This window comes from Pezoporus occidentalis, unplaced genomic scaffold (assembly GCF_034315485.1).
Source record: "Pezoporus occidentalis ecotype Australia unplaced genomic scaffold, CSIRO_AGI_Poc_V1 ctg36, whole genome shotgun sequence".
Taxonomy (NCBI): domain Eukaryota; kingdom Metazoa; phylum Chordata; class Aves; order Psittaciformes; family Psittacidae; genus Pezoporus; species Pezoporus occidentalis.
The window spans coordinates 1,649,673-1,670,407 of record NW_026915591.1 but is presented as its reverse complement, the minus strand read 5'-3'; the positions used below and the strand labels follow the sequence as shown (position 1 = coordinate 1,670,407).

The following is a 20,735-nucleotide window of genomic DNA, read 5'->3' as shown; positions in this document are numbered from 1 at the left end:
CACAGCACTCGCTGCTCATCTGCATTTCCTGAGCACAAGAACCTAACCCCCACTACATCCTGGCTGAGCCACGAGAAAACACAGGAAAACCTGAAGGTATATCTTGGTCACACTGGAATAACATCTCTTTGACAACTTGAAACTAGAAAGCATTACTCAAAGGATGCTGTATGAGGACTTTGCACCCACAAGCAAACCACACGGTTTCTTTGTCAAAAAAGGAGGTTACCACATCATTCCCTCCTTCAAGATATGTTCCTTGCATAAGGCCTTCCAGTGCTTTGGCTTGCTCAGCTGCCCTGTGATATGGTCATTTGTAAGGCTCAGACTATGTTATTCAATGCCTTATGACAATAACTCAAATTAGTCAAGCTCTTTGTTAAGGGAACACCCTTCTCATGGCCAAGCCCAGTAGATCTGTCTAAACGACAGAAAATAAATAATCTATTTTCTTTTGCTTTTGTAGTTACTGTAGATTGTCTCAGATTCCCCAATGCACAGAAATATATCCCCGTTCTAGACCACATCTACAGCAGCTTCTTGATCTGGATCAGTTCACCAACAGAAAGGAAAAAAATGCCTTTATATAACTCTCCCCTATACCTTGTCAAGTTAAATCTGTGTTATGCTGGATATTTTATGTTACTTGTAGTATCTTTACATATGTCTACATAAAAATACCAGCTGTTCCTTTAAAAATCAGGATCCCCTCTATCACAGAAGGGTTCAGCTCAGTTTAAAGGAATGTAAATGAGAGACTCACTTACTAGTAATTATCATTCACCTTTAGAGTCCACTGTTATGTTATACCTAAACCGGGTATTATTGCTAAAACTTAGAAACTTGACTGACAGAGTATTTAGGCCACTTTTCTACCTTTTAAACAGCAACTTTACTTTTGCTGCAGGAATCCTAAACAGGGTAGACATTTTATCTCCCCAACACAAGGTTCTAGAGGGCAAAGACCTCCTTTCTGAATATCTGCAATTGTCTAAAGAACCACCCTTATCATAGCCTTGCATTACCATAACGTGCATGGATGATTTTCTTTACTCTGACCTCGTCCAAAATCACTGAATTTTAAAAATGCAGTTTTCGTTTGGGAGAATATATTTACCTGCATGCATACACATCAGTCATAGGGGTTTTGTGCCTCAGAAATGCCACCTGCTACTGGACAGACAGATCTATCACTGGGCCTTGGCAACTGAAGTGAATTTCTCTAGAGATTACTTAGCTCCTCTGAAATATGACTATAGGTCTACAACATTGTATCACCTTCAAAATACATATTTGACCCATTACAAATAAAGAGTTTTGTATTATGTTCTTAAGATTCATAAACAAGTTTGAGAAAACTGAAAAATACAGAGACTACAAGTTTATGTCACACAACTAATATAACCACAGGTATTGCTCTGCTGTGCTTATCAAAGTCACTTGCAAAACATTTTTAGTTTAGACTGTTACAAATATCAACCAGACATAACATTTTAGGCATTAAATACAATTAAAACGTATCTTCCCTGGTTACCAAATAACACTGCTACCCTATCTCTTCCAAGCTACTCATCAGTAAAGGTGCTTCTCTTTTGAAGATGATAAGCTGATTACCAACAGCTTATTTATCCTCAGCTGTGCTGTGGTCACAGACTTCATTTTCAGTTGGCATCCTTGCCAAACTGAAGTCAATGGGAGTGTTACGTTGGTTCTTTAGAACTGCAATTACACCTTTGCTCTAATTGGCAGAAAGCTCATTGCTTACTAATCAAAAAAAGAACAGCAATCTCAGCATTTTGCATTCCATGAAAAATTAACGGAGAAAAACTCAGTAGGAAAAGTGTGTATTTTGCAGATTTATACATACACAAGTAGAATCTGAAAGCTCCTCTTCATAAGTGAGATGATCCAAATACATTATTGGTGAATTAGCATAACTTTTAAAAGGCATTTTTACAGAGTCTCTGCAGGTACAGATCACTGATCAGGAAAGCATGTACAGGACAGCAAACATGCTTTTTACCTGATCATATGAATACACAAGCTCCTACACTCTCTAGCTTGCTCATACTTTTTAGGAATTGCCAATCTCACGATTAGGCTACTAGCAATAGTTCAGATCTTGCACATATCCTTTGTGCATTTAAATCTAGGACTTCAGGTGCAGCCTTCTTGACTTTTTTTTCTCCTCCCCCCACATGATATACCAAATTCACTAATACAAGTAAAGCATGCCATTTAAAATAAAAATAAGTAATTACTGCCACTGAACTGAAGTTTATCAAGAGAAAGCAAACAGCATTTGACATTCTCTTTACATTCAGGCTATATCAGCAGGCACATGCACAGATGGCCTTTCCCCAATCCAATGTCTAATGCACAGTCAAATTAGGCGAGTAAGGAACAAGAGTTTTAAACTACACTAATCCTGTGGCTTCAGTATCCTACAGAAATAACAGACAAGGAACATCAAAACTCTCATCACAGGATGAAGTTATAACTGAAAAGACTAGAAAGCAAGATACAATCCCATGCCATCAAGTTCTCTGCCCTGTACCTGGAATATTAATTGTTTGGTCTAGGAGACTCCAGCAATAGTCAACTAATTGCCTTCAAGCTAACCTGCTGAAGCAGCACTTCTGTGTGCCTTACTCCTTTCTCTGACTGAGACATTGAAGTATCAATCCCTAACATAAGACCTACCAATTGAGAGAGCTGTACACCCACTTCTCTGGTTCCTGTATTTTCAGAGGATATTACAGCTTGTTTCATTTTAATATCAATACTAATATTATTTGTTTTGTCAGAAGGGAGTGAGGAAGAATCCAGCTTAGGCATTCCATCAGCAGCAGAGGCCCTTCAGTTTTAGGGTCCAATTCGGTATTGCTTCCTGACATTTCTCTGGGCTAATCCTACCTTTGCCTGTGTGTGGAGTTTCTCACAATCATGTCTGTAATACTCCTTTCTGAAGCTTGCCTCTTTGTCTTGCTTCTCTCAGTCTGCAGCTGAAGACCTTCTCCAAAACAGCCCCTAGCTTCTCCAAATGCCATCTATTTTTACCTAGGCGCTGCCGTCTCACTCCGGATGCTGCTAATTGGCCCCTTAGTCACAACTGGAGAAGTAACCTAGTTGAGTAACTCTTTCTGAGCTGCTGCACTGAGGAATCTGTATGTCTCATACTTGCATTAACTCAATTGAGGAAGCTTCCAGTGAATTTGTTCCCATTCAAGATAAAGCCCAAAGTGTAACACAAATTAACCAGAATTTAGCCTCCAAGATTCTATTTCAAGTTCACTCACACACTTTTAAGTAATGACCTCACACTTTTAAGTAATGACCTTCCTGCACAAGAGTTTAGGCATTTAAAGTTCTAAATCCTGTAAGGAAGCAATACATAACACATGAGATTAACTGTAGTACTAGAGATCAACTGTACTTGACCTATTCACCAGTCTTCCCCACACACACACACATATTACCTGTAAACTTGCAGGTATCTTCTCAAAAGAACTGACATAAAAAACATGTATAGTTAGATCTTTAATGAGTGAAACGAGTGATGACAATGCACACACATAAGCAGCCTATTCTGAAACAGTTTTTTTTTTCCACACAGACTTCTTACATACTCAACAGAAAACAGCTGGCTTCACAGCTACAAAATGATGTTTCAGACAACTCAGCAAGCCCTGCTTGCTTCTTAATCACTTCGCTAATGAAAAGTTAAGTTGGAGCATCTTGGAATTTCCTCCTAACTATTCTGTTTCTGTGTAGTTATCAACCAAATTGGTACAAACAGGAAAAATGGATCATGAGACAGACTAGTTAGGCAGTTCTTGCTAGGAAAACACTGGGAAAAAGTAAATAACTAAATTATCTAAATTCATTCTAAATTACTTTACAGTGATGGTAACACTTTATTATTTGACTAGAATGGCAAATTTAAATGCTAAGTATTTAAAAGCCATTACCTCAGAAATATAGAACGTAAGTGAGAAAATTACCATTTATTAAGAGAACTTGGCTCATTTTCACTAATGAAGACTGCAGTCGTTTAATACTAATATAATGAATCCCTTTTAGAAATTTCGAGGTTACCACAGACAAACACAACATGCGCTTTTGACAACATGAATGCAACTATAAGATGTCATGAACATCATCTGTAAAAACTAAGAGCAGAGCTTTTCCATACATTGGTAATCCTGGATTCAGTTAAATACTGGCAGGATTAATACTATTTCCTAGGACAAAAAAGGATCCTGTTCCACCCCATGAAGACAGCATACACTGCCAAGAGAACAGGGAAGGGCCTTCAGCTGCGAATCATTAAAAAACAGCCATTTTAAAAAAATGGGATGTTTTGGAGAACACAGCATCCGGTAAAACGGTGGAGTACTTTTTCCATGTGGACCCAAGAGAACTTGAAATCATTTATTCTGCAAATGAGAAACTGAATGCTCCTATGATGATCTGTTTTGCTGAGAAAGGACCTTCTTTTCACTTGAAAAGAAGGCAAAAAGGATCTGCTTTAAGTGTGAATCTGCTAAAAAGAATGAACATATATAGCAGACTGCAAAATCCTTGCCCTGCAAACCACCACCATTAGCCCTGTGCATCCCTACCTCCCACTCCCTCATTAGTTTGGTTTGGGTTTGGTTATTTTTGTTTTTAAAGAAACAGGTCTGTATGGCTGTGTATAACTTTGGTCCAGAATGAAGACTCCAGTAATACAGAAGTAATACAGCAAGAACTCCAGTAAATTATATTACAGAAAAGGCATGCACATCTATTTGGGTTCAAACATATGGTGCCCCAAAACCAATGAGAAATACTCACTTCTCACGACAGCACCGTGACAGACATTCTGTTCCTGGAAGAAGCGAGGAGTGAGCAGAGAGCAAGCTCCCATAGGACAAACAGAGACCATCACAGGAGTACCAGGCAATCTGGGCCCTCGAACCCAGCTCAAGAGCATCCCTCTCACTGTTCAACTCCTAGACTTCATGCTTGTTGATCCAAAATGTTGGAAAAATGTAGGAGTTTCTAGCTGTGGACACAACTGTAATGGGACAGGACATGGTTAGTCCCAGTTACGTTCTTGGATTATCCATGGGGTGTTCAGGCACAGCCAAAATAGTTTCTACACAGACCAAGGCCTGATGGTGACTGATCATTTTACAGGAGGCTATTCTCCAATGTTCAAAGCAGATGTGGCAGGCAGGTGCTATGGTGATCTGTGACCAGCCTAGAAACTTAAGGGATCTCTGAGGGTACTCAGCTTCAATCAATCCCAATGTCCTGCGCTGACCTCAGTACAGGAAAGGAAACCACTGACTCTCCATGGCACTCTTTCCGGAGGGGGCTCACAGGTCCCTGCTCCCCACGGGGCTTTTCTACCATTTCAGTGCCATCTCCTGCACTCACCCAGGCCTACCAGAGATGGCTGAGCTCTCCTGAGTTGTTTGTCCCCACTCACATTAGGTGCAAAGAACAGCCCAGTTTGTCCTCTTTCGCTGCACACAGCCTTACCTGGACACACAGGTTTTCTTGGCCTAATGCAAGGGTTTGATCAGGATACAGCAAGGCAAAGGAAATTAAAAAAGGCTTGCTTGTGCAATGAAGAGGAAAATGGCAGGTTCTTCTGCTTTGAGCACTACTCTTCCCAACTATGAGATAATCCTTGCTTGAGGCATCAGCACCACCTTAGGGCACTCATGGTGCAAGTATCCATCCCTGGCCCTCCCTGCAATAGCTCAGATCACCTGAAAAAAAAATAAATTACTCAAAAACTCAACCAGCTTGTAGACAGATGCAAATTTATTGGTATTTTTGATAAAAGTACTTGTAAAAAAAAAAAACTGTATTATTGTACAGTAATGTACTTCACCTGTTCAGGAATAAAATTTTATTATCATTTTTCTACATCCTCAACTATCTCCAAGTAACAGCATACTAAGTAACTCTTGAATTTTCTTCTTATTTTTCCAATGTTACAAAAATGCACAGAGTTTCAAAAAGTTGTGGAAAAAGTGGTTTAGATATTAGAGCAAGCTCAGATACCTCAGCAGTTTGCCTGCAGTAGCACTTCCCTCCTCTCTCACACAGAACACATTCACTCAAGCAGAGCTCTCTGTTCCTCAGTACTCAGCCCAGTTCTGGTACCAGTAAGCTCTAATTCCCCTCCACTGCCCTGCACCTGTCCCTCCAACTCCTCCTATACAACAGGTCTGTCTAGTTCCTCTCAACTTCCTCTGTGACTGAGCAACAACTCCCCTTTGCTTTCCCTTCCCTGATCATCCTACCTTTTCTTGTCACTATTTAGCAAGCTGCTACCTACTTCTGGGTATGTCTAAGCTAACAAACTTTGGCCATTTTATGTTTCTGGGCTTCCTGCACATTTGAAAAATAAATTTAAAAAAAAATGAAGTTTTCTCCCTTGGTATAAGGAATGAACTCATTCAAATCTGTAGGAAGAATAATTTTACAACTACTTGAAAATGTTTAGGTAAAAACCAAACAACAAAACCAAAAACTAATGACTGAAGAAATACCTGAACTATAATTGAAACTCTTAACGTTTTCTGAATGTCCAAGGAGTAGAATACACAATGTGTACAAAATTCTTGTTGGATCGCTCTTTTGAAAGTAGAGCTTTTTTATTATACTGTTCTATGATTCTATGGCTAATAAGCAATGCTGATGTCCTTTCTTAAACCAAACAGAAACAAAGAATTTTTTTCCTATGGAAATATTTGAGAGCACATTACTGGTATGAAAACATCTGGATTTATAACTTTCACATAAAAACTTGGAAAATTGGAAATCCAACTTGTTTTTACAATTTTACCTTTATTCTGTACAGAATACTCTACCTCCAACTGGAGGAGAATCAAGTCATGTTCAATGACAACTTCAAAACTTGTCTTCACCACAGCAAAAAAAAAAAAAAGTGCAAAAAATAAAATACACTGCAATCTCTTTTTTGAATTAAAATACAAGTACAGTCCCTCTTAATGTTCTTCAACACAGCAATCAGACTTTGCCTTGTTGATGTTACCACATAGCACACTAGCTAGGGTAACACACATTAACACACATCTCCCTCTACATGACTACCTGTCAAATAGTTAACCTGATTCAGCAGTCCTTAATCAGGAAAAGTGCAAATGTAACCAAATTACACTTGGTTCTGAATAACACAGAAATTGGCCTTAATTCTGAAATGCAGGGAAAACTGTTAAAATGTGGAGACTGATGATCCTACGCATCCCCAGCTCTTAGGGCTCTCAAGGCTAGAAGATTCTGAATATAGGATCAGGTTATAAGTTGATCTAATTTTGACTCACTGTCTCATAAAGCTCTGCAAATACAAGCCAAATAAAACCATCATTTAAAAAAATAAGGATCAGCTTTCCTCCGAGTCCACAGCTTTGCTACAGCTTTGCTACAGCATGCGCAGACAGTATTTTTAAGTGATACCCGTCACTGAAAGTTTACAGCTGCTAAAGTTTACAGCTGCTAAAGACAGCCATCTCAAGCTGTAAAGCAAATAAAGCATCCTATTCAAATCTTAGCACCTGAAACATGAGTAATTAGAAAAAGCAAATAACAAAAACAACAACAAAGCCCTACCAAAAACTCACAATACCTTATGCTTTGATTACGCTTGAAAAATTGACAGGTAGTCACTCAAAATAATATCTTAGGAAATCCATCTTTTAAGCATATAAAAAACTATAATAATAATAAAAAAAATTCTTATTTTTCAGACACCTTTAAGAACCTTACCTTCATTACATCCACAAGATGAGCATTGCTTCTTTCCATCAATGGAGCACTCTAAAGAGCATACCTCCTTCTAACCTGACTGCTGGCTGAAGGTATGTTTAAAAGTCCAACACTAGCCTATAGACTAATTCACTTGCCTAACAAGTGAATTATATTCATAACTGGATGGTGATTAACATTAAACAAACCAACACTCACACAAACAGCACAGCAAATCATTCTTTTCAAACTACCAATCCTTGAGGTCAAAACATCCATGCTTTTAAGTCAAATTACAATCAACTTCCTCCCCACCCATTCTATTATTTGTTATTCATGCATTGACAAGAGCATGGAAACCACTTCACAAAAAAATCATAAGTAGCTTGGAAGAACTTACACTACTTAGAAATGAAACACCCTTTAAAAAACAAGAGAGGGAAAGGGCTTGAGTTTAAAAAAAAAAAAAAGCCACGAAACAAACCCCAACCAAACTTATTTTCCCCTTTCACTTCCTCAAATACTTCCCATTATCCTCTCATCATTTTACCCATTACTTTGCCCCCCAATTACACTCACATTCAAATATCGAGCCAAGCAATTGCTTTCAACTCCAAAATTTAAAATAAAGTTATCCAAAGATAACAACACTTTGAATCACAGATGATTCACAAAGGTTTGGTGCTGGCCTCTGAGAAAAATGTTTGGTTTAGAATCTAAAATTGCAGTTATCAATTGAAAAAAAAAAAAGAAAAAAGAAAAGAAAAGAGAAAAGAAAAGAAAAGAAAAGAAAAGAAAAGAAAAGAAAAGAAAAGAAAAGAAAAGAAAAGAAAAGAAAAGAAAAGAAAAGAAAAGAAAAGAAAAGAAAAGAAAAGAAAAGAAAAAACAAATCTGGTTTTCTGTTTTATTTGCATTCAGATTCATGCTACACCCCCTCTTTATCTTTCTAATCTATGTTAATGTCCAGGAAACTGCTAGCTTATAAATCAAGTATTTTCTAATCAAATGTTAGTAACCTCCTTCAAATACTACTTTTGACAGCAGCAACAGCAAACAAAAGACAACATTACTACAGATTTGTAAGAGATTAAGTTTTTCATGGCGAAAACTCCAAATAGTAGTGCTGACACACGGCCCTGAACCCGAGAGCGCTCTCGGTTTCTCCTTACCCACCCTGGATCTCTAGAGCAGCCGTGACGTAGGAGTGACGGCCATCGTCCAGCGCTGAAGGCAGCTCCCCGGCTGTTTACTGCCTCTAACTTCATTCCAGTTCTCGTGGGTAAACACACGCTGGGCAGTCCTTTCATTATCTGCATAATCCCAGCCTCTTTGATTACTGGACTGTAATACCAGTGCCCAAGTGAGCTTTCATTGCTGAATTATGGCCACACATAACATGAAGAGAGGAGTGCCAAACAAGATGATTAAGTAGCAAACTATGACAAGGCATGAATTACATTATTCCTATCTATCATTAGCCACAGAAACGAGGGGTTTGTGTAGCCAATAGTAACTATGTGTAAAGAAAGCTCCTCCACTTTGACACGGTTTCAAAATAAAAGCAACCATTTATTTTGAGTAATTTTCTTCTTTGGTTGCTTTGACACTGAACTGGATTTCAACAGCCTACAAATTACTTCCTTTTTCAGACTCTACTTTGAAACGTCAGAGGAAAGTCTTTTAAAAAGGGAGGCTCAGATTACAGCCCTTTATTTTCAGACAACAAGAGCATAATCATTTTTCGAAAACTACACTGAACAGCTTTCATTTCAGCAACTCACTGCCTCTATATAAGTATATATCAAATCTCCACAAGTTCTGGATTCACCAGCATATCATGTTTCATTTCACCAAATTCCTAAAAAGAATAAATCAAAAAGTGAGTTTTAAGGAGTCTGTAACAGCCATGAAACCTTAGGTTTTTTGTTTTGGTTTGGTTTAAATCACATCATCTGAGGTTTCACTCATTTCTGCAAAGGCGGAGGTTCCCTTCTACCTTCAATGGTCTGCTTTACTGGTTTTAACACATATGTTTGGAAATGGAGAAGGACAAAAGTTAATGTAAGGACGCACAACTCATCACACTAAATTACTGCATGTTACACCACGAAACTGGTGGAACAAACACACCAGAAGTCCACAGAGATGAACTTTTTAGTGCTGTAAAATATCATTTCACAGCACTGGGAGAAGCTGTTCAATGTTCTCTAAGATTTAGAACCAAAGAAGGGAATACCAAGCAAACATACAAAGCATTTGCTACCAGACAGTTTACAGTTGACAGTGAAGATCACAAATGCAGGTGGCATCAGCATTCTCCCCAGCAGTAAAGGACAAAGAGAGAAAAGGCATGCAAAGACAGTTGTACTCGGGACAGGCAGAGGGAAGTGAGAAAATAGAAAAGCTTACATAGAATCACAGTTTAAAATTATTTTAAATCTACAGCCCTAATTTAACCTGGTGAGGTTTGCTAGAATGTGCTAATAAGAAGGACCAGATCCTGGAAGCAACAAAACCAACTATGGATTTCAGTTAAAAAAAGGTGTTGTTTTTTTTTTTTTCAAAAAAACCCACAGCACATTACCCTCAGGAAGAAAAAGTAATGCAACAATGAATTATTATAGTGAATTAAAAACCAAGATAATTCATTTAAAAGTTTTATTACTTTAAACAAATAAAAAATCTGATTGAGAAGGAAGGAACCTCATGCTTCAGATGAGTCAATGAAGCAACAGTGCTCCAGTCTGGCTCAGACCTGAATTTCACTAGGCTGTATCATCACCTTCAGCTGTGACTTTAAAAATGTCAATGACAGTCTATAATTTTTGAAAAGAAAACCAAAAATAATTAAATCAGATTTGTTTCTATTAAAATAAGATGAGAGCAATCTTTCAGTTACTCAGCTGTAATGAAAGCAAAGAATCATAAAGAGTTTGTATAATGTCATATTTAATTTTTATCTCGTTTTGCTCAAATCAGACATTTTTAAAGACTATCATTTTTACGCTGTACTACTCACAAGATATTAATTTAAAAGAACATGGAGAAATAAAAAGATTCAGATTGAAAGCATCCATTAATTTTTCAATGCCCAATTTGAGACATCCTGATTTCTCTGAATGTTTACTTAGCACTATGTAGTATTTAGGACTAGTTCCCACCAAGTTCACTTGTATTTTGAGTCATCATCCACTCTGTAAATCACGACCCAGCGTCTCAGACTGAGCAGCAAAAAGAGCAAGCACTTCTGAACAACAAGCAGAGTATAACTGAAGATATAAAAAGCAGAGGAATCAACACATTCTAATTCTTCCGAGGAAATATCCAACTACTCTTAACACATGAAAGCCTCACTTTTCTTCCCAAATCACTCACTGCCTTACCTACAAACTTTCAAGGCTTCTGAAATGGGTAAAGCTGGGGCTGTTACAACTGCGTATGTAGGAAACTGCAAGCCAGAAGGGGCTACCAGAGCATATAGCCCAAGCTAAATGAAACAGCCCCCAAGATTCCCTAATGAAGCAATCCTCTGTGAATTCAGTCTAACAACCGGTGTTCAACTACAATATAACTTTCAGAAAAGTCGTGACTCTTGATTTGGAAGCACAAAACCAGAAATCACTTTGAAGAGTTCCTGCCAGCACATATTTCTCCTCATTATTAAAAATGCATGCCTAATTTCTGGCTTTAGCTGACAGCATTAGTTCTTCTTGTGTTTGACCACTATTTTCTCCACGTAAGACACTATGACTATATCAGACCTCAAGCTTTTCAATAAACTATTCAAACAGATTATATTTTTTTAACTGTACTGCATAAAGCATTTTCTCTGAATCTTCGATCATTTAATGGGTCTGTGTCACTTGCTATATCTTCTTCAATTAGTTCAAGTCCCAAACTCCACGATGCATCCTAGTACTGATCTTACTAGGGCCACACACAGGAGTAACACTAATGCCTCTGTCACACCTAAGAGGAAACAAATAATTTGCTCTGCAAGGATGACACATGTACACTCTGGTTAATAACAGATGCTAAATTGCCTGATGATTCTTAATTATGATAACCCTATCTCTTTCTGTTACTCACAAAATTATCTTACTCCATCAAAGAACTATGCCAAATTTGGGCTGGTATTCATGCACAAAGCAAAAGGCTGACCCAGGGCAAAAAACTATCCCCAACAAACCGCAAGGGACCACTAGAGAAATTCTAAAGCAACCATTTCACACAGGCAGAAGGGCACTCTTTCAGAAATAAGTTTCTAGAAATTCTACAAGACTTACTGAAACTTTATGAAACTGTATACTGAAACTTTAGCCATGTTAGTGCATAGTGTAGTAACAAGAGAAATAGTAAATAAATCACACAGAACATATTTATGATACTAGTAGAGACAGATCAACACAGACTCTGTGAGAAAGTTCCTGCTATTTCGTTGCCTCATTTTAAAAGAGAATTGTATTTTTTTTCTTTCAGGTAGTTTTGCAGAAATCTCCCAGGTTTTAGTTCAACTTGTCTACAATGAAATGATCATTTTTGGCATCATCAGGACATCGAAAACTGCATTTTCAATTTAGATTCAGACAAGAGATTCTTGTTCATTTGGATATTATTTTGTGGTTCAATGTGAAGACATGCTGAAAAGGTAATTTATCTTTTTTCTTCCATTTCTATACAGCACCTGCCTGAAGATTTGGGCACACAAAATTAAACCGATTTCAAAAGGTACAAAACATTAATCATCTCTTTTGACTTTTTTCCAGGTTCACTGGATCTGGAAACGCTTATAACCACACATGTACATATCTCTGCTTCTGAAGCATAAGTATCTCCATTGATGTTACCTATTTAATGACCCAGCACAGAGATCCTGTAATCAACTCTCCCCATGGAACAGGTCATAAAGGGAACTGCACTTAGAAACGAATTATAAATTCATACTTCCTGTTAGAATCAAGTCCCCTGGTCCTGAGCAATGGCTTCCTAGGCTTTTTCTCTCTGCTTAGTCACACAGCACAACAGCTTCACACAACCTCTTTATCTCCCTTCTTCGCCCACCAAATGAAAAACCAAAAAATGCTGGGGTAGCTTATTTCATGAGTCCCTCACAGCATCTCACAGGTCACAGATGGTATGGCTAAGGACACTTTGCCTTGGCAAGAAACAAGGGCAGCTCCCAGGACCATGCAAACCTGCAGAGGAGGCCAGTGCAAGGGATGAGGAAGGAGCAGATGAAGAAAGCTTTCCCTCTTGGCCTGTACACCCAGCTCCACATGCAGCCAGTAGAAATTCAGGCCTAGTCCCACTACCTCACTTCTGGCCTCCTTATGGTGCTCTCACAGGCTGGAGTGCAAAATAAACCCTTTGAAGTAAAATTTCACATTGTTATAGCTTAGAAAAACATTAATAGCAGCAGCTGCTCTGAGCTTTGTGAAAACTTCAGAAGACAACACTCCACAGCTTTCAGCCTTACATAATCAGAAATGTTATTACTCCTCTTGAAAAGGAAAGTCACATAAACTGATATAATCCACAAAAAAAAAAGACACGTAAGAAGAGAAGGAAGAGCTTGCAGATGGATTTTTTTACCCTCACATCAACACCAGCAAAATATTTGTAGCTGAACTCTGCTTTTTTGTTCTTTTTCAACATGAACAGAAATTACATCCAGACATTAAGTACATTTTTAAACCAAAACTCCTCTGTCATATTTTTCCAGCAATTCTTCCAGCCATTAAATGGGTTTTAGGCAAACCTACTAAACAGCTGCTTAATATTTTCAAGTAGGTTTGGTCCAGGTAGCATCTGCCAACCTCTTAGCTACATTTAGTATCCTCCCACAGTTGAAGCCTAACAGACTTCTCTGTTGAGACTTAAATCAGCAGCCTCTTTGTCTCCATGCAACTGCTCTTTTACTGAAAATGGTATGGCATCACAGAAAGCACAATATGAATTTAAGCAGTGAAGCTGATAGAAAACTTGTCTAAATGAAAAGAAAAAAAAAAAAGGGGCAAATTCCCACTTACTTCCTCACTGGAGCAACCAAAACACAGGCCAGCCCTCCCTGCAGCCATATGGATGTTCGCGCAATGGCATTTGCAGGTACAAAATAAACATTTCAGTGTTCACATTCACTTGCTGCCCTGTTAGCCAGTTCCTATCCCTTCCACGGGATGGATTAGATGACATCATGTAAGGGCAAGTAACAGACTATGACCGTTGCTGCTTTACATGGTATCTTTTTTTTCTGTATAAAGTAAATCTCTACTCAACTAAATAAGGTCCCCTGCAATTTACATCTCCTCACAGGATTCTCAGAAGTTTTACAAATATAGAATGCTGAAATTCCACACTATCTTTTTCCTTCTGTTTAGTATTATAAGAATGTGGGAGTTTCAGTGTCATGCGTGTTCCTAACCATTTGTAAGAACAACAAACATTAAGAGAGATATGCCAGATTTATTTAACATTGCTGATCTTCATCATCTTCTAAATATGAAACCATGAATACTCGTGCTTAACACCAACTACGTAAAAAAAATAGAAAATAGAAGTACTGGTGGTGTTTGAACCCAGGCCTGCTATGTAGTGTGGCTTCACTACAACGGAAGTTTACCATTTCACATGATCACTATCCCCACCCCTCCCCAAACTCAAAGACCGTGTAAAATCAGATTATTTGTCACTAGGTGAAATGAGAAATCAGTCATTCCCTGACAAATGGTACCTGATACTTTAGTATCAGATAAACACAGAAACCTGACCTTTAATAACTTGTTGCGTTTAATAATCTTCAACTGCTGTCTTACCAAAAACTACAAAAGCAACAGCAACAATTGGAAAAAAGATTTACCTGCCTTTGCATCTAATACTACAATACTTATAAAATAAAATATCTGAAGTTTACAACCAAAAAACCAGTAGTTTTAATAAAGCTTGTTTAGGGTTAATTAAAAAAAAAAAATCTTCTTAAATTTTGATAGCTGCTTGTTGATGACTGGTCTTCCCTATTCTCCTACTTGAAAAATGTGCAGTCTATCAAGTCCTTCAAAATAGACGTCCCCAGCAGCATCAATAATTTTGCTCAAGAGTCACATTTTGCGTATTAATACTTTAATACTTGCCTATTAATACTAATAATATTTAGGCTACAGTCAATCTTTTTCCAAAATTTTTCTCCTCCCGTATTCAAATGAAGCAATCGCAACAGAAGCTCTTGGTGCAATCCTTAACAAAACCAGCATATCAGATTGTCAAAAAGACTACTAACCAACACCAGGACACACTCGTTCTTCCAATAATAGACTTCTAAACATGCATGTGCATGTGTGCACACACTGCCCTCCTTGAACCCACGGCTATATTAGTTTCAGGTTAATGCATCCACTCAATCTCAAGTGGCGAGTGTTAAGGAACATGCACTCTGGTTTCCACCTGAGTCATGCATACAAAGGTAAAAAAAAGTAAACATTTTCAATTTCAATTCAACTTCACACAATAATCATAAAGAATCAAAAGAAAAATAAATCATTTCCCTTAACACTGTAAAACTTTCAGATAAGCCAGGTGATAAATTCTACCTTTGATTTTATCCTGTTTCCAGATACGAAATACTGTAAAGCTTCTTTATTATTTGTTCATTTAATAGGAATGAAAATATGCGTAGTATTTCATTTTCTTCACTAGTCATTTCTTCTACCAGTTATTTGGCAAGATCTATAAATGCTGACCTCAGAAATGGATTTAAACTTCCTAAATTTTATGCCCTTAGATTCTGTCTCTCACACTATATTCTTCCCTATTCCAAAGACATAGTTCTGTAGGAGATAAAGTGGATTAAAGACATATTGAGGATTATAGATTATGTAGTTAGAACAAACACAGTCAAGTATTTCAAATAGCTGACCCTACAGAAAGGAATCACATTCTGTTCTCAAGATGATATACAAAAATAGAAAGCATATTCCACTAGAAAAATATTTACTTAATAATTTATCATTTAAGAACTACTACTGTACAAATTAAAGTACAAAGCCAGCATGTTGAAATCAATGCGAAGATATAATACAGCTTCAATTTTGATTGTAATTGGGTTTACAAAGTTTACTCTATTCCAGCATGAATCACACTTCTGTTTTCCCCTACAGTCCTACATCTAAAACTTATTCCAATTTTTGGGGGTAGGAGAGGCTGAGAAACACTGTACTGCCAAAAAGTCTAGAAATAAAAGGATAAAAATCTCTAAGTATCCAGCTGGAAAGAAATGCCAGTGAGATATAAGATTCAATTTAGTCCAGACATTAATAACTTCCTTAATGATCTATATGATTAAAATAGCATATAGATAACATCTTCTGAGGATATTAAATAAGGAACTTTGAGCAGCAGTAAAGTCAGAAACAATACAAAGGAACCTAAGCAAATTCCTTACATAGTCTGAAAATAAAGTGAAATTCAGTATGAAAAACCACCATACTGATTTATCTGGGAAAAAATAATCCCAAATACAGATATTCAGTATGGACAAGAAACCTGGGAAACAACAATGCAGAAAAACTGCATTAACCACAAATGCAGCATGAGCTCAAAAAAAGACGGGATAGTCTAGCTGGCCACCAAATATAGGAATAGGGGAGAAGGCTGAATTACTTTCCTTTTGCCTATTTGACTCCTCTCCTGAAAATAAGTACACGTGGGTGGGCAATCTATTCAACTATCGTTGCTGCAGCTCTGGACACAAGATAGGTCCTGTTGTTCAAGACAATTAAAACAACATGGGCAAAAATATTATTAAGTACTGAATACTCCCTCTAAAGAGACTAACTGTAATGAAAAATAGTCTGTGCTTTATTATTGAATATTATGTGGTGGTGTAGAACTGTTCTGTCATATTGGAAATATCAGGGGTTTTCATCCAGAAGTATCCAAACAACAAATAAACATGAAAATACATTCATTTCCAAACTATGTGCTTTTTATTGACCATGAAGGCTTGGCACATTTCACCACAAGTGAAATAACTTTGAAAATGTTGGCTCTCAAATGACTTTTTGCTGTAGTGCAGTATCTGTTCATGCTAGGATGCAAAACAAGGGGAGATCAACAATGAACTCCTAGCAAATGAGGTCACCTCAGAATCTATTCTGAAGGGCATGTCAGTCCGCATCTCTGAAAAATCCTGGATTGGGAGAGTTTCTGCAACAGGAATGACTGTTTCTTACCAAGCAGGAGAAAAAAGAAACTTGCCGAGGACACACTTCAAAACCTGCTTTTAGCCACCTCTGTTTCTAGATATTATGCCATTCCTTCATCAGAATACCCTAAAAACTTAGGAAAAATACTGTTACATTGCTAATATAAATTTGAACCTCTCCAATCCCCTTACATTCTAGCTAAGAAGGCCAATGGCATCCTGGGATGTATTAGAAGGGCGGTGGTTAGTAGGTCGAGAGAGGTCCTCCTTCCCCTCTACTCTGCCCTGGTGAGACCCCATCTGGAATATTGTGTCCAGTTCTGGGCCCCTCAGTTCAAGAAGGACAGGGAGCTGCTGGAGAGAGTCCAGCGCAGGGCAACCAAGATGATTAAGGGAGTGGAGCATCTCCCTTATGAGGAAAGACTGAGGGAGCTGGGTCTCTGTAGTTTAGAGAAGAGGAGACTGAGGGGTGACCTTATTAGTGTCTATAAATATATAAAGGGGGAATGTCACGAGGATGGAGCCAGGCTCTACTCAGTGGCAAACAATGATAGGACAAGGGGTAATGGGTGCAAACTGGAACACAAGAGGTTCCACTTAAACTTGAGAAGGAACTTCTTCTCAGTGAGGGTGACGGAACACTGGAACAGGCTGCCCAGGGAGGTTGTGGAGTCTCCTTCCCTGGAGACATTCAAAGCCCGCCTGGACACATTCCTGTGTAACGTTATCTAGGTGTTCCTGCTCTGGCAGGGGGATTGGACTAGATGATCTTTTGAGGTCCCTTCCAATCTCCAGCATACTGTGATACTGTGATACTGTGATACATTCTGTCAGAACCAGATTATAAGTATATACAGAAATTCTAAGTATTATTTGGGTTTCATAAGGGTTAGTTTTAATTTTGTAGAAGGGCTGCTTTGGGGTAGGGATGTCCGTCGTTGTCCCCCCCAGGTGTGTTAGTTGGAAGAATCTGTCCCACTTGAGATCCAGAGCTACCTTAACCAAACCTTAAACTTAGCCCTTCTTGCCCATGAAGCATGGTGCTCCAAATGCCGTTTGTTGAACTTGACTGTGTGCATTATGGACGTGGTAGTTTAGGAACAACAGGACACTGAAGGAACAGGAAGGGGAACAGACTTGTCCTGTGGAATTCAACACATTTTTCCTGCCTTTGGAACTCCCTACTATTAGGAGGAGACAAAATACTGAGATACTCTAATGAGATTACTGACTCTGCAGTTGTCTTTTTGTTAAAAGACTGAAACCTTTTGATTTACACCTCACAGCTCTGCTCCTGTACCTTTGCATCCAACATACCATGAGACAACTGCACTGCTTAAGTTCTGACTTTAGCCACTTAAATCCATCAAAAGACAGACAATTCTGGAGCTACTCTTCTCAGGAGGACCAATAACCACTTCTCTCCATCATCATTTCTAGTACTAAAAATAGAATCTAAAACTATAGTGGTGTTTATTCTTGAGTAAAATACCTGTTAAGGTCTAGGTTCAGCCAAAAGCAGATACAGATTTCTGCTAGAACCTCTATGAGAGGTAAATCACAGCAGTGGTTATTTATTTTCTCGCCCTCTTTGCTTTGCCTTTTAACCCTTTCTGCACCTTTAGAACATGAACAGAAATCCCAACCACTGCAGTTTCTTAGCACTGGTGGAGAGGAAGGTTCTGTTTCCTCTAATAATAAGGTGGGGGGGGGGGGGGGGGGGGGGGAAGGGAAGGCTAAAAAATAAAAACCCAACAAAACCAACAGAAACACCAAGAGAGTGCATGCAGGAGAAAGCACAGATAAAATTATGGCACAAATAACAGAAAGGGAAGACTGTCTTGCAGTATGGTCTGATTACTGAAACAGAGGAATCATGGAGCTGGCGTGTTTTTCACAGGGTGGATCTCCATCCTGACAGGTCTAGTCTTGTCTCCAGAGGTGCAACCACTATTAACACACTGATGGAGCTTGGGAAGAATAGACTATGTTGCTTTTCTTTAGAAATATAGCTAATTTTATCATTTTGAGATTTTGAATAACCTCTGCTATCCACCCCACCTGGAGCTTGTTTTCACATGTATCAGTGAGTTTTATCACCCTCTTGTGGAAAAATAAGGGAATTGTACCCATCAGAGGTTATAGGAAGAAGAAGTGGGAGTAAGGAAAGCAGTGATAAACAAGCAAAGGAAGAAGAAAGGAGAAGTATGGGTTGGGTGGGATAAAGGGAAAGTGAAGGAGAACCATATGACTAGTTACACAGTACCACCTCAACTTCTGCAAAAAGCTATCCCAAAAATGCTATTTGAAAACACCAAAGATAACATGCTGCCAAATTTATTCCCTTAGTAACAGACAATATTCAACAAATAAGTTATGTTCTCTACAGTGATTCAAGTACTGTCTCAGCTGTAATCACCACCTTTTGCACCTTTGTTTCCACATAGATAGGAAAACAGATTCTCTGTAAACAGCTTTGAACAGTTAACCTTGTGAAAAGTCGGAAAACACATACTAGATAGACTTTATAATTTATAGAGACTGCATCTAACATCTATGCCCTGCTGCTGGAACGTGAAAGGGGAGAGCATGTGAGATAAACTGCCCAAGAAAACTAATGGAAGTTTAGGCATTCACATTACATCCTACTGGGCAACATAAAAGAAAAATAATAATATTTAATTCCTCTAAAATCTGGAATCATCCTTTTGTCAGTTTCTGACTATTCCTAGTATCAATTTGTAATATGAGAAACTTAAGTTGCAGCAGTTTTCCTTTACAACCTAATCCATATATAATTAACAATATATTCAAAATCTTGAGAGCAACAAACAAATTTACTGCCACCTGCATTTTAAAACTTAAAAACTTTAAAACTTAATCCAAGTTTCGTATAAGCACACATGAAAAAGAAGCCAAGAAAGTCACAATAATATTAAATTTGTGACACTGCGAAGAGGTACAAAAATCCCAACCCACAAAAGGCCAGTTCAGATCAGGTAAATATCAGAAGCATGGTGAAAAACTTAGAGGACCCACAGAACGTATTGTTAGAACTCCCTGAAAATCTTTCAGGAATCCCACAGAAAACTACAGCCTACATACAACGCAAACCACTGTTACACTGCCAGGGATAGAGCATTTACCACTACTTTTAGCAACCTGTTCCAGAGCCTCACCACCCTCACAGTAGAGAACTTCTTTCTTACATTCAACCTGGACTTCCCCTGTTTTAGTTTAAACCCATTACCCCATGTCCTATCACTACAGTCCCTGATGAAGAGTCCTTCTCCAGCATCCTTACAGGCCCCCTTTAGATGTTGGAAGGCTTCTGTGAGGTCTCCACGCAGCTTCTCTTCTCCAGGCTGAACAGCCCCAGCTTCCTGAGCCTGTCTTCATATGGGAGGTGCTCCAGTTAAAGTGTTTTAAAATAAAATTATTCCATTACATTGTTTTCAAGCAATACAACTTACTGTAAGACTTATTATCAGACATACTGTGACAACTGATTCCCCTATAGCTTGACTTCAAGACTTTGTTCAAACAGCCGATTTTTTCGATCAAGTGCAACAACTAAGGGCACAAAAGTCTTTTACACCAGCTCTTTGGACAGTCGCCTTATCTTTGGAAAATGCTTGATAAGTATTCTCAGACTGTAACTGCAGCAATTTTGGGTATTTTTTATTTTTAAGCAGATAACCACACACACAGAAGCCATCAACCCTGTATAAAAGTTCACCACTATTTCAGTTCTGCTTAATTAACTGTT

General features: G+C 38.2%; 1 protein-coding gene across 5 annotated transcripts in view; it reads right to left on the bottom strand.

Annotated features, from left to right (window-relative positions):
• PPP2R5E (protein phosphatase 2 regulatory subunit B'epsilon) overlaps positions 1 to 20,735 on the bottom strand; it is a 76,125-nt gene that overhangs the window by 45,321 nt on the left and 10,069 nt on the right. The window contains exon 1 of one of the 5 annotated variants that reach the window (XM_062630753.1): positions 8,944 to 9,141. The exons of 3 other annotated variants lie outside the window; for them this stretch is intronic. The gene's annotated coding sequence lies outside the window, so the exon portion shown is untranslated. Of the gene's footprint in view, positions 1 to 2,916; positions 3,128 to 8,943; positions 9,142 to 20,735 lie in introns of those variants that run through there. One more of the 5 variants, XM_062630752.1, reaches the window with a different exon arrangement.